The following is a 13,484-nucleotide window of genomic DNA, read 5'->3' on the forward strand; positions in this document are numbered from 1 at the left end:
TAGGGAAAAACACAAACTACCAAGACCCCAATTTCGACCCTTAAGTTTGAGTTCAAATGCTACTTCAGCCCCTCGTTCTTATCCACTCCAGGAGTGCATATGCCCCTGTCCCAACGCCCAGCCTCATGCAGAGTGATGGCACCTAATACATGTTACCAGAGCCTCTGGAAATGGTGTGATAAAAACCAACCCATGGGGCACCCGGGCGGCTCAGTCAATTAAGCATCCACTCTTGGTTTCAGCTCAGGTCATGATCTCAAGGTCGTGAGATCAAACCCCACATTGGGCTCCGTGCTGGGCACGGAGCCCGCTTGAGATTCTTGCTCTTCCTCTCCCTCTGCCCCTCCTCCCCTCCCTCCAAACAAACAAACAAAACACCGAACGAAACAAACAAACAGGAGGAGACCAAAGCCATCCCCAAGAAAAAATAACTAGTTCTATTTTTATACTGTTTGGGGGGGGGGGCGGGCGGGTGTGGAGAGAAGGATGGCGAGTAAGGAAGGTGTCAGAAGAACTTCGTGCTTGTTTTTTCTATGTTGGTTCTTTCCTCACTTGTTTTGAAATGCTCAGGGGACAAAAAAACAGCTAGTGGGAGGAAGGGTGGGGAGGGAAACAGCCACCTTCCGATACTGTGGAAGCAATTTATACCTTCAGATGGTTCTCTGCAACCCTGTTCCGTCATTCAGCACTTTGAAGGTAGTGGGCTAGTAAATTATAGTGTTCCTGAGAGCCAAGCACTGGGCCTTTTCAGAATGGCAATTCAATCCAGCACCTAGAAACACTCCACCTTCCAACAGACAGTGGGTGACCTGGGAGCTTGCTGGAATCCTCATAAGAACCAGCAGAGCCCACTGAACCACCTGCTCCAGCATTCAGAACCATCTGGAGTTACCACATTTCACTTGGCAGGGCCATTCCCATCCTCCCCACAGCCAACTCTACCAGACTAGACAAACACCTGTAAGTTTATCTGAAACGGCCTCCAAGACTCTAGCTTATCATGTCTTAGGGCCTGGCAATCAACCACTCCCCGGATTTACACTTGATCAGACAGCGGTATTTGTTCAAATGACATATACGCGCCCACACATCTCCACATCTGACAGGGGCCCATGTTTGATGTATCCAGAGCTTTTGCCCAAATCCACTTCATGTTTAGTGCCTGGGGGAGCACACATAATTCGAGCCTGCTGTTCACACACACTGACAGTATGTCTCTCAAGAGTCAGTTCCCTGACAGTCCATGGAGAAAAAAAAGCACAGAAGAGGAAACCTGAAGCTGAGTGACCTGTGAGGTCTCACAGCGACAGAACCAAAACTAGAAGCCAAACCTCCTCAGTCTAGCATCTTCCTTTCACCCGTATTCCCCGAGCAAGAGAGTGTACCATTAGATTCTAGTTGGTGCATGGCATTAAAGAACATTGAATTGCATGATGGAGAAGTTACTGCCTTTTAAACCTTTCCCCCTTCTTTCTGACTGCTGCCAGGAAAGTCTCGAGTTGGTGCAAGTAAGACTTTTTTTTTTTTTTTAAAGATTTTATTTATTTATTTGACAGAGAGAGACACAGCGAGAGAGGGAACACAAGCAGGGGGAGAGGGAGAGGGAGAAGCAGGCTCCCCGCCGAGCAGGGAGCCCGATGCGGGGCTCGATCCCAGGACCCTGGGATCATGACCCGAGCCGAAGGCAGACGCTTAACGACTGAGCCACCCAGGCGCCCCAAGGTGCAAGTAAGACTTTAAAACCCGGGGAAGTGTAACAAAACTGGCGATGCCTATTTCTCACGTCCCTGCCCTTCGCTCTCTTGAGGCAACACGGCTGCTGCTCCCTGTTGCCTCCCTCCGTGTGTGTACAGACGTACTCCAGCACATCTGACCAGGCTTCAGGCAGTAAGACAGTATCCAATGCAATTCCGAATCTTACCATTTTGACAATCTGGAACATATCCTTATTTACCTTTCCTATTTCTATTTTTGGCACAGAGATTCTAATGAGGAAGCAGATAGATAATACACACAGTCAACAGACCTATGCTGGTACTACGGTGTGCCATCCCGCACGCAAGGCCCTGGGGACACAGATACTGAGAACCACCCTGTCTGTACCCCACACAGCTTACTGTGCACATTAACATGACTTCTGTTTTCCACTGTCTTTGTTAACGTATCTTGACTCTTCCAGAAAACAGGCCCAGAAAGGGAAATGTTGCAAATAACTTTGTTTCAGAAAAACCATGTAAGTGAAAAAGCTATTAGATTTTCCAACAGACAATGACTGCTTACTTTCCCCAACCTTTGCCTCAAAACCCACACCTTGCTATCATCACATGACTAAGTTCTAGTCAGAGGTACGTATATGTGGCAGTCTCTCATGGCAGCTTCTGGGTATCTTCCTTAAAACTCAGCTGGCAGAGACCCTGCTCCTCCTTCTTCAGCCCTTCCCTCACTCTGCTCCTGCAGGAATGCAGATGCAGCCCCCTCAGACGACGAGAATAAGTAAGGTCACATCCTAGGGTTGGTAGAGCAGTGCACTAGAAGACTAGGTCTATGAGGACTTTTGTGGATGAGAGTAGTACCAGGCCTGCGAGAGAAGAAATTTCCATTCTGTATAAGCCACTGTGATTTTGGACCTCTGTAACACCACTTGCCTTTAATCTTATACTGGTAGAAATGAATGAGATAAATTCCCTGCCCTCATAGAACTCACTGTTTACTCTTAAATTCATACCTCAAATGTTGCCTCCTAGGACATGAACATACTGTCTCTGATGCCAGTACACTTCAAAGGACAAGTGAAAAAGAAGGTGAAATTATTTGTGGGTGTACCTACAGGCTTTACTAAGACATGAGTTATCTGTAGAATGTGCTCAAACTTGTTCCAAACACCTTATTTGGATAGTACAGCCTAATTGCTCATCTGGGCAGTGCACTGTCAGAAACATCCAAAATATTAGCAAATCAACCCAACAACGGTACATCATAACCAAGTGAGGTTTATCTCAAAGATGCAAGCCTTTTCATCCAAAAAACAAAGTAATTTGCCATTTCAACAGAATAAAGGTTAAAAATTATATAATCATTTTGGGCGCCTGGGTGGCTCAGTTGGTTAAGCAACTGCCTTCGGCTCAGGTCATGATCCTGGAGTCCCGGGATCAAGTCCCGCATTGGGCTCCCTGCTCGGCAGGGAGTCTGCTTCTCCCTCTGAGCCTCCTCCCTCTCATGCTGTCTCTCATTCTCTCTCTCTCAAATAAATAAATAAAATCTTTTAAAAAAATTATATAATCATTTTAGTAGATGCAGAAAAAGCATTTGACAAATTCATTTATGAAAAGTTTTGAAAATCTGGAACAGAAGGAAACTTCCTCAACCTAATAAAGGGCATTTATGAAAAACCTACAGTGAATATTACAGCGGTAAAGGACACTTTTCTCTCTAATCAGGAACAAGGCAAGGATGTCCACTCTCATCACTTCTTTTCAACACTGTACTAGAAGTCTTAGCCAGTGTAATAAATCAATACAAGGAAATAAGGAAATAAAGGCATAGGAACTAGAGAGGAATACATAAAAGGGTCTTCATCTGTAAATGACATGACAGTGTACTTAGAAAAATCTTAAGGAATCTACCAAAAACTAATAAAACTAACAAGTGAGTTTATTAGCAAGGTTGCAAGATAGATGGCCAGTATACAAAAATTGATTGTATTTCTGTATACTTGCAATGAACAACTAGACAATATAATTTAAACACTATTTACAATTGCACCCAACAATTACTTAGGGAAAATTCAACAAAATATCTACAAGACCTGTACACTGATAATACAAAACTCTACCATGAAAAATTAAAGGTGATCTCAAAAAATGGATAAGTATACCATGTTCATGGATTGGAAGATTCAATATCATTAAGATGTCAATTCTTGCCGAGAGCCAACTGCAATCTGAATCAAAATTCTAGAAGGAATTTTTTGCAGGGATTTGATAAGCTGATTCCATGTACACAAAATGGCCAAAAGAATTTTTTAAAAACCCCAAAGTTTGAAGACTTACAGTACTTGATTTCAAGACAGTATAAAGTTACAATAATTAGGATAGTATGATATGAGCATAGAGACAGACACATAGATCAATGAAACTGAACAGAGAGTACAGAAATAGGTCTAAACATATGTGGTCAATTGTTGTTTTTTTAAACAAAGGTTCCAAGGTAATTCAGTGGGGAAAGTAAAGTTTTTCAATAATTTGTGCTAGAACAACTAGATCTCTGTATGGAAAAAAATACATCTGGACCCCTACCCTTCACCCCATACACAAAAATTACCATGAAATGGATCACAGTCCTAAACATAATAGCTACAACTATAAGACCTCTAAAAGAAAACAGGAGAACAACCTTTGCTATCTGGAGTAGGCAAAGAATCTTCATCACAATTTAAAACTTTGCTTAGACACCATTAAGAAAATGAAAAGTCAAGCCACAGACTAAAAGAAAATATTTACAATACATATATCTGATAATAGACATCTAGAATATGTAAAGAACTCTTACAGCCCAATATTAAGAAAAAAATCCAGGGGTACCTGGGTGGCTCAGTTGGTTGAGCATCTGACTCTTGATTTCTGCTCAGGTCATGATCTCAGGGTTGTGAGATCAAGCCCTGCTTCGTCAGGCGCGGGGCTCAGTGGGGAGGTCTGCTTGAGATTCTCTCTCTTCCTCTACTCCTCCCCGCTCCTTGCCCTGTGCTCTCTCTCAAAAAAAAAAAAAAAAAAAAAAAAATTTGAAAAAAGGAAGAAAGAAAGAAAGAAAGAAAGAAAAAAATCCAAATTTGGGATATTTCCAAGAGTACTGCCCCGGGGCTTCTGTCTTGTTAAAACACTAATTAAATTTCTAAGGGAAAAAAATCAGCTTTTAAGATCTTTAAAAGGAGAATTAAGACCCCTTTCAGGAAAGTAAGCCTCCAACTGATCAGTTGAATATGAACTGAGTTTATTAAAAAGAAAGGTAGGGGAGAAAGGGTCAGTGAAGAATCCTCCAGGAGATCATATGGACATGGAATCTGACCCTCTTGGGACAAAGAATTCAAAATGTATACAAGTAAAACGTGTCTGAAGATTGCACCTACGGGCACTATTAAGTAAACTGAACTACAGATCAGGGAAAAAAACCAGGGTGCCTGGCTGGCTCAGTTGGTTGAGCATGCAACTCTTGATCTCAGGGTTGTTGAGTTCAAGCCCCACATTGAACAATCACTATATTGGGTGTAGAGATTACTTAAAAATAAAATCTTTAAAAGAAAAGGAACAAAAAAAGTAGCTAGATGCTAACCAAACAGCTGTCTGAAAAGAACTCCCTTGCTGAAGCTCTGACACAGCTTCCCTGGTGGGGAAAAAATTCTAGTCAGTTCTCAAATCACTCTGGAGGCTTCTAGCTCATGACCAAGACTAAATCCCATTCCTTGTCTGCTGCCAAATGAGAAGTGGCTATTCATAACGTTGCACATCGAACCTCAGGGAGACCGGTTTCATGGAAACCCCTGTCTTGACTGAGCTCGAGTGGCAGACTCCGATGCTTTCAGACCCACTGGCTTAAATTCTCAGTAGTTCACTTCCCAAAGGTTTAGCCAGAGCTTTTACCTCAGGTGTGAACTGACTGTTCAGACCCTCCAAATGACCTATGTAGATATCTGAAGGCATTCCTAAGCTCCAACTGAGTGACTGAGAGTCACTCTGTGAGGAGCAGCCTCCTATGGAAGCAACACAATAAATAAAAAATTAAGGTGAGGCTGAGTAATCATTCTAGGTTCCCAACCAACTTATGTAGCTTGCAGATGAAGACAGTGGTGTCAGAATCGGGTCAAACTCTTGGTTCTGCACATGACTGCTTACCTTTGTAACTTTTTCTTTTTAAAGTAACCTCCATGCCCAATGTGGGGCTTCAACTCATGACCCCAAGATCAAGAGTCGCAGGCTCTACCAACTAAGCCAGCCAGGCACTTAACCTCTTCGAGCCTTAGCTTCTTCACCCTTAAATTGGGCATAATGACAGTACCTATTTCAGAACGCTGATGTGAGGAGTAATGAGATAACACGTACAAAAAGCCTACAACAGCCCCCAGAAAAACAGAGCACCATAAATTATAACATATATGTGAACTGAAATAGAAACTATGTCTAAAAATTCCTTTTCAAAACAAAAACAGGGTAAGGAATTTAGTAAATAAGGGCAGGGGAAAAAATGACATTTGAGGTATCCAACAGACACAATGTATCTTTGTTGTACCGGCAGGAGAACTTGTTATGCCTCGGCGCGAGTACATTAACCATCTTCAAGGCTTACACAATCACAGTGACAATTTACCATTGTGTTTTTCACTGACATGTTTCATTTTTGTTCCAAACTTTGCTACTGAAAACCTTACAACAGAGTCACATTACTCATCTTGTAGTTTCCTGACAGAAACATTTTACACTACATAATAACTAAAATCACTATTTACCTACAAGTCCTTCCATGTGTTTTTGATTTATGTGTTCAGCCATGAGAATGAGTAACTCCTTCCACTGTCTGTGGTAAAATAAAATGGTAAAATAAAAAAATATATAGGTGTACATGCACGTATATATATTTTTTCAAAAAATATTTTGAAAGCAAGCAGAAGAGCTTTAAAAAATGCTATCTTGGGTGCCTGGGTGGCTCAGTTGGTTAAGCGACTGCCTTCAGCTCAGGTCATGATCCCAGGGTCCTGGGATCGAGCCCTGCATCAGGCTCCCTACTCCACAGGAAGCCTGCTTCTCCCTCTCCCACTCCCCCTGCTTGTGTTCCCTCTCTCGCTGTGTCTCTCTCTGTCAAATAAATAAATAAAATCTTAAAAAAAAAAAATGGTATCTTCCCCAAGAGGAGTCCATTGCTTCAAAAATTTTGTTGCATAAAATTTCCTGATGGGGTGCCCTGGCTGGCTCAGTTGGTGGACCCTGCAACAATCTTGATCTTGGGTTGTGGTTTCGAGCCCCACACTGGGTGTAGAGATTACTTAAAAATAAAATCTTTCAAAAAGATTTCCTGATAAAATAAGCTTTGATGCTAGTTTCGCACAGGTCGGTCATCCTATGTAAGATATCGAAATGCTTGATGTAACTTCCTTTTCAAAGTAAAGGTAATCTTTTCAAAGTAGTGGTACATACTACAAAGGCCTACAGTTTTAAGTTAGATGTATAATACAGTAAGAGCTTCACAAAGATACTGTACATCTTCTAAATTCTTAAAACCTTAATCGTAGATATGTCCAAGACAGTCAAAGGTAGTTTAATACCTTTTTCACAGATCAAAAGAAAAATCAGTAAACTGTGTACCACAGTTAACAAAATTCAAGTTTATATGATCAATAGACTCGTTTTCCTATCAGTGACTTAAGTTTAAAAAAAAAATGTTAAAAAAGACTGCTTAAAGGACGCCCGGGTGGCTCAGTTAGGCATCTGCCTTCGGGTCAGGTCATGATCCCAGGGTCCTGGGATTGAGCCCCACGTCGGGCTCCCTGCTCAGTGGGGAGCCTGCTTCTCCCTCTCCTCCCTGCTCATGCTCTCTCTTGCTATCTCTCTCTAAGAAATAAAATCTTAAAAAAAAAAAAAAAGACTGCTTAAGAACTCAACTGAGACTACATTAAAAAAAAAAGTCATGTTATCTTTCCCACCCTTTAAAAGTATTGTTCAGTTCTTAATGTAATAATGTCTCTTAGTTAACTTAAGTGTCAAGGTCAACTTTTATTTGGTTTCAATAAATAGTTCACTTTCTTTGTACTCATTCTACATTTAAGTTCCTGTTTCCCAAGGAGATCAATTTAGGAATGAATATGGGGTGGGAAGCAGAGGCCATGAAGGGCTGAGGCCAGCTCACCAGGGGCCATCTGCCCCTCTTCCCACATTCCAAATCCTGCCCCAGCTTTGTTCTTCCTCTGGACAGACATCCTTCTTTGGAAATGCTTCAGTGTTTTACATAAAGCTTCACCTTTTTACATATTCTAAGTGCCAAAACGACCAATTCCCCTGATTAGAGAACATTAGCATAGCTATATAAATCAGTACTGTTCCAAGGGCAAAATCTGCTGTTGCAAATTCATTTCCCCAAAGATAAACAAATGGCCAGTAAGTACATGAAAAGATGTTCAACGTCATTAGTCATCAGGGAACTGGAAATCAAAACCACAGATACTACTTCACACTCACTAGGATGGCTAAAACGACAGACGACAGTGAGGATGTGGAGAAACTAAAATCCTTGTGCACCGCTAGAGGCAACGTAAAATGGTGCACTGTTTCAACAACAGTTTGGCAGTTTCTCCAAAAGTTAAATACAGAAGTACTATAGGATCCAGCAATTTCACTCCGAGGTGTCTGTCCAAGGGCACTACAATATATGTGCATGCAAAAACTTGCACACAAATGTTCATGGCTACGCTGTTCAGACATAAAGCAGAAACAACCCAAATGTCCATCAGTGGATGAATGGATACACAAAATGTTATCTCCCTACAACTGAATAGGATTGGGCCACAAAAAGGCATGCAATACTGATCTAAGCTACAAAAGAGATGAGCCTTGAAAACAGTATGCTAAGTGAAAGAAGCCAGACACAAAAGGCCACATATTATGATTCCATGTATATGCAATGTCCAGAACAGGCAATCCGTAAAGACAGAAGGTAGATGAGCTGTTGGCAGGAAATAGGAGAACGGGGGATGGGAGTGACTGCTAACTTATATAGGTGATGAAAATGTTCTGAAATTAGACAGTGGTGTTAGATGAACAACTTTGTGAATATACTACCAACCACTGAACTGTACCACTATAAAAGGGTGAGAGGTACCCTGAAGCTGAGTTCTCAGCAATCTCCCAGAACCTTCCTTGCTCGTTCTTAAACTGACCCCTTAACGGCTGCATTCTTAATCTTGGTCCTGACTAGAGGCACCTTCTGCTTTTAATTTAAATTTAAATTTTTATTTAAATTCCAGTTAGTTAACATACAGTGTTACATTAGTTTCAGGCGTACAGTATAGTGATTCAGTACTTAGGTACAACATGGGGTGCTCATCGCAAGTGCCCTCCTTTTTTTTTTTTTTTTTTAAAGATTTTATTTATTTATTTGACAGAGAGAGACACAGCGAGAGAGGAAACACAAGCAGGGGGAGTGGGAGAGGGAGAAACAGGCTTCCCGCGGAGCAGGGAGCCTGATGCGGGGCTCAATCCCAGGACCCTGGGACCATGACCTGAGCTGAAGGCAGACGCTTAACGACTGAGCCACCCAGGCGCCCCGCAAGTGCCCTCCTTAATCCCCATCACCCATTTAACCCACCCCCCCACCTCCCCTCTGATAAGCATTAGTTTGTTCTCTATCGTTAGGAGTCTGTTTCTTGCTTTGCCTCTCTTTCTCTTCCCCCGCCCTTTACTCATTTGTTTCTTAAATTCCACATGAGTAAAATCACATGGTATTTGTCTTTCTCTGACTTATTTCACTTAGCATAATACTCTCTAGCTCCATCCATGTTGTTGCAAATGGCAAGGTTTCATTGTTTTTTATGGCTGAGTAATACTCCACTGTATATATACACCACATCTTTATGCATTCATCAGTTGATGAACACTTGGGCTGTTTCCATAATTTGGCTATTGTAGATAGTACTGCTATAAACATCAGGGTGCATGTACCCGTCTGAATTAGTATTTTTATATTCTTTGGTAAATACCTAGTAGTGCGATTGCTAAATCACAGCATAGTTATGTTTTTTGAGGAAACTCCATACCGTTTTTCAGAGTGGCTGCACCAGTTTGCATTCCCCCAACAGTGGAGGCACCTTCTTCTCAAGATCTTTCTTCTACTCTCAGATCCTGGTGCTTGGGCTTAGTTGTTCTATCAGTTACCACCTGATTTTGTCTTTGACTCACATGAGTAGCTGTCTCCACTTCGGAGAATCGAGTCAAAAAGCCCCTTGCCACCAGTTTGGCCCATTCTGACCAACCCTCCATCTTCTATCCCTTACCACATCTTCACCACTTGCCCTCTGCTGGGGATTCAAAGATTATGAAGGTTAGCGCATGCTAGGTTGCAACAAAAACTTTTCTGGGTCCACTATGTGTTTTCTTGGGTTTCTGACCTCCTGATCCTCATTCCCACAGAGGATTTGGGAGCTGTCTGAGGCAATCTTCTCTAGGATGCCGCTCTCTTGCACAATGGACACAATGGGAAGATGTTTTCATTAATTACACCACGGGCTAGATGGCACCGATTACCGCAAATTGGACACTTTGAAGCAATCCTGTTTCTGAACACAACAGTTCGCAAGGACAGCTTATAAAAGTAAACTTTTACCATTTATCCTCATATCATACCTTTGCTCTGTAAATCAGACGAGAAACTCCTCTCTGGCAAATCTCAATCTACATGACCTACCAAAATCAAAACCTGAAATCCATACAAGTGGAACTTTTTGTAACACATGTACATATTGGGATGACAGGTAGGCAGAACACAGTATATAACAGTAATTCCCTAGTTGTTTTAATTAATGTAATAAGATAATGTCTAACAACTACTATACCTGGAGTATCTATTAAATGTTAGGCATTGAACTACATACCACACACACAGTCTTTGTTCCTCACAGAAGTTCTATAGGGAAAATGTCACTCTCTTTCTAGGGACGTGGAACTAGAGACTCAGGTCACAAAGAGTGTCCAGGGTCAAAGAGCCAGCACCAGCAGTGAAGCCAGAATTCAAGCCCATGCCTTTCCATCTCATCTTTGCCTCTCTTTTCCCCAGAGCTAATTAATTTGAATGTCCATTCATTTCAATTAAATACATACCATGTTGAACAATGTGTTCAATACTTCTTTTGAAAACCTTAACAGATGAACTGAAATGGCGATTTCTGACAGTTTTCAAGTGGAGTGAAAGAACACACTTTTGTTCCTATTTTAACCACCAAGATTTATTTTTTAATAACCAAAAAAACCAAATGGCCAGATATAGCATGGATATTTACAAAACAAAAACAGAGGAGACCAGAGGGAATAATCTTTGTCAGCAGATAAACGGGAATGACATTTTCACTGGCAAAGTCTGTACACTTTGGACTCTGACGCTTCACTTGTACAAGCATTACACAACCCTTGACTTCACCAAGGGGGCTTAAACACAGAATGTTGGAGCTGCAGGCATCCTTGACAGTCAAAGACTACTCCAGAGTGCTCGAGCCGTTTGCGGAAGCCCACTGGGCGGGTCCGCCAGAGCCGGGCTGGGTTCCACATCTCACGGTCGCTGTCAGCCATCCCAAGGAACAAAGGTCGGCCAGTGACATTTCCTTTTCCACAGTTAGTTCTACTTTGTCAAGTGAATTAAACTGTGTGAAAACTGTGACTTGATTTCCATCCATAAAGAACCCCCAAATCTGTTGTTAATGGATGTCAAAGTCAAATCAGACATCTCTAAGTCTGTTAGGAATAGGAACCTGCTCAGGTGGGCCTACATCTGCAATTAGGAGGGTATCAGTCAAAACTGTGCACAGTTTCTACTTCCTTCTGGAATTACGTAAACCTTCCCCGGGTCCTTATTAGTCTGCCATTTCCTGTTGCGAAAGGAACAAACAATGGGCAGACTGTCCCCAATGTTTTCATTAATTACAACACAGGCTGAATGGCATTGATTACCACATAATGGACATTTTGAAGTGATCCTGTTTCCTTTTTTCAAACAATGTATCTAAATGTCTCCTAAAAGAAACACATTTGGGCCTTCAAGAGAATTAAGACGTACCAGGACCTCAGGAATTTGAATTGCATCACTTTGTTCCAATAGTCATTTTATGACTTGCCCAACTTCCCCAAACGCCTTCTTACACTGTGTTAGGCCTAGCAGGGAAGGTAGGAGAGGAATCTCAAAGCCTTTAGGCAGTTTCCACAGCTAAGTATGAGAAAGTCCAGCCGATTACCCCTTCCTTCTCCATCCCTCACAAAAGAGCTAGTGAGGGCCTCCGAAGGGCAGCAAGTGAGGAAAAACATCAGGGTACAAATAAAAGTTCAGGGCAGAAATCCTGCTTCTCCTGCCCTTGGGAGAGCCTTCCCTGTACGCTATGCAAGACAGTAGTTCGGGGCACACAGACACACTCTGGCTCTGGCTTGAGAAGTCTCTGTTCCGCCTCCTTTCTAGTCCGAGTCCCTCTCCGTACTCCCAGAGAGGAAGTGGGGGCAGCATGAAGCCCCTCAGCACAGGTCTCCTCTCTGGCTGCCCCTCATTATCACCAGTCCCCCAAGGTCCCGGTAAAAGACCCTCTTCTCAAAAGAGTTATCAGGGGAAAGTGTGGAAAGTTAGCCTGGAGGAGGGCAGAGTTGGCATTTTAAATGTGTAACGGTGGGGTCTTCAGGGTTATTTTTTGTAAGTGTGGTTGCATCCTGTCAGGATTGCTTTTGAAGTATAAAAGTGTATCATGAAATTATGGAGGGAATGTTGTAAAGGAAGCCGGGGTCAGGGAAGGTGTGTGAGCACTGCACATGAGTGATGAGAGGACGTGGGAAGCCAAGGCGTTAGGATAAGGAACAGAAGAGAAAGAAAGTAGAACAGTAGAAAAAGCATGGGTCTTAGATCTGGGTTTGAGTCCCAGCTCTACCATTTCACAGCTGGGTCACCCTGAATGGTTTAACTTTCAGGTCTTTGAAACTCAGTTTCTTTGGAAATGTAGATGTAGACAGGGCACGTAAAATGCTCATTCCACCCCTGGCACACGGTCCAACGTAAAAAGTGACAGCTGTGTTATCAGGACTACTATTACTACTATGTTAAGAGAGAATCTGGAGAAGTTGTGCTGGTAGATGGAGCGGGTGGATGGTGAAGAAAATCTGGGAGCCCCGTCACTAACCCGGACTCCCCTTACCAAGGTCCAGGACTAAAGGAAAATAAAGATAAGTCTGTATGAACCTAAGTGACACAGTCAATATTTAAAGCTGAGCTGAGGTGACTAAAACAATGTCAAACTGGGTCATGTGCTCTGTAATTCCATGTATGCACCCCAACCGTCTGTGAACACAGTCCCTTTTTTGATTCAGAGTAGAGAACAGGCCTTACAGGTGGTGTGGAAGTAAATACTTACTGCCAAAATTCTCTACCCCGCGCCTGAAGAAAGAACGTGAGAATACGAACATACTAATGTGGGCGTATCTCAGTTGAGCCAGAGGGTGTGCTCTTAAGCACTACGCTGCATGACCTCACCGGACACGTGATGGCCACAGCATTACCCACGCAGAAGGCTGAGGTGACAGCTCAACTTAATACACACATTCATCCAGCAGACACCGCCTGAGCACGTGGGGAGAAGCGCGGCAGATGGCTTCTGACCGGGGAAACCAGGAATGCTGCATGCCCAGGCTGTTGGCATGTACTGATGGGACTGTCAGATCCACCAGGCGGGGACAGGGAGCAGACTCCAGCAGGAGGGAAGACAG

General features: G+C 42.7%; 1 protein-coding gene across 4 annotated transcripts in view; it reads right to left on the bottom strand.

Annotated features, from left to right (window-relative positions):
- Window positions 1-13,484, bottom strand: part of BORCS5 (BLOC-1 related complex subunit 5) — a 103,535-nt gene that overhangs the window by 1,658 nt on the left and 88,393 nt on the right. The window lies entirely within an intron of this gene.

Source organism: Mirounga angustirostris, unplaced genomic scaffold (assembly GCF_029215605.1).
Source record: "Mirounga angustirostris isolate CCGP_5_RB_7025 unplaced genomic scaffold, mMirAng1.0.hap1 SCAF_5, whole genome shotgun sequence".
Lineage (NCBI taxonomy): Eukaryota > Metazoa > Chordata > Mammalia > Carnivora > Phocidae > Mirounga > Mirounga angustirostris.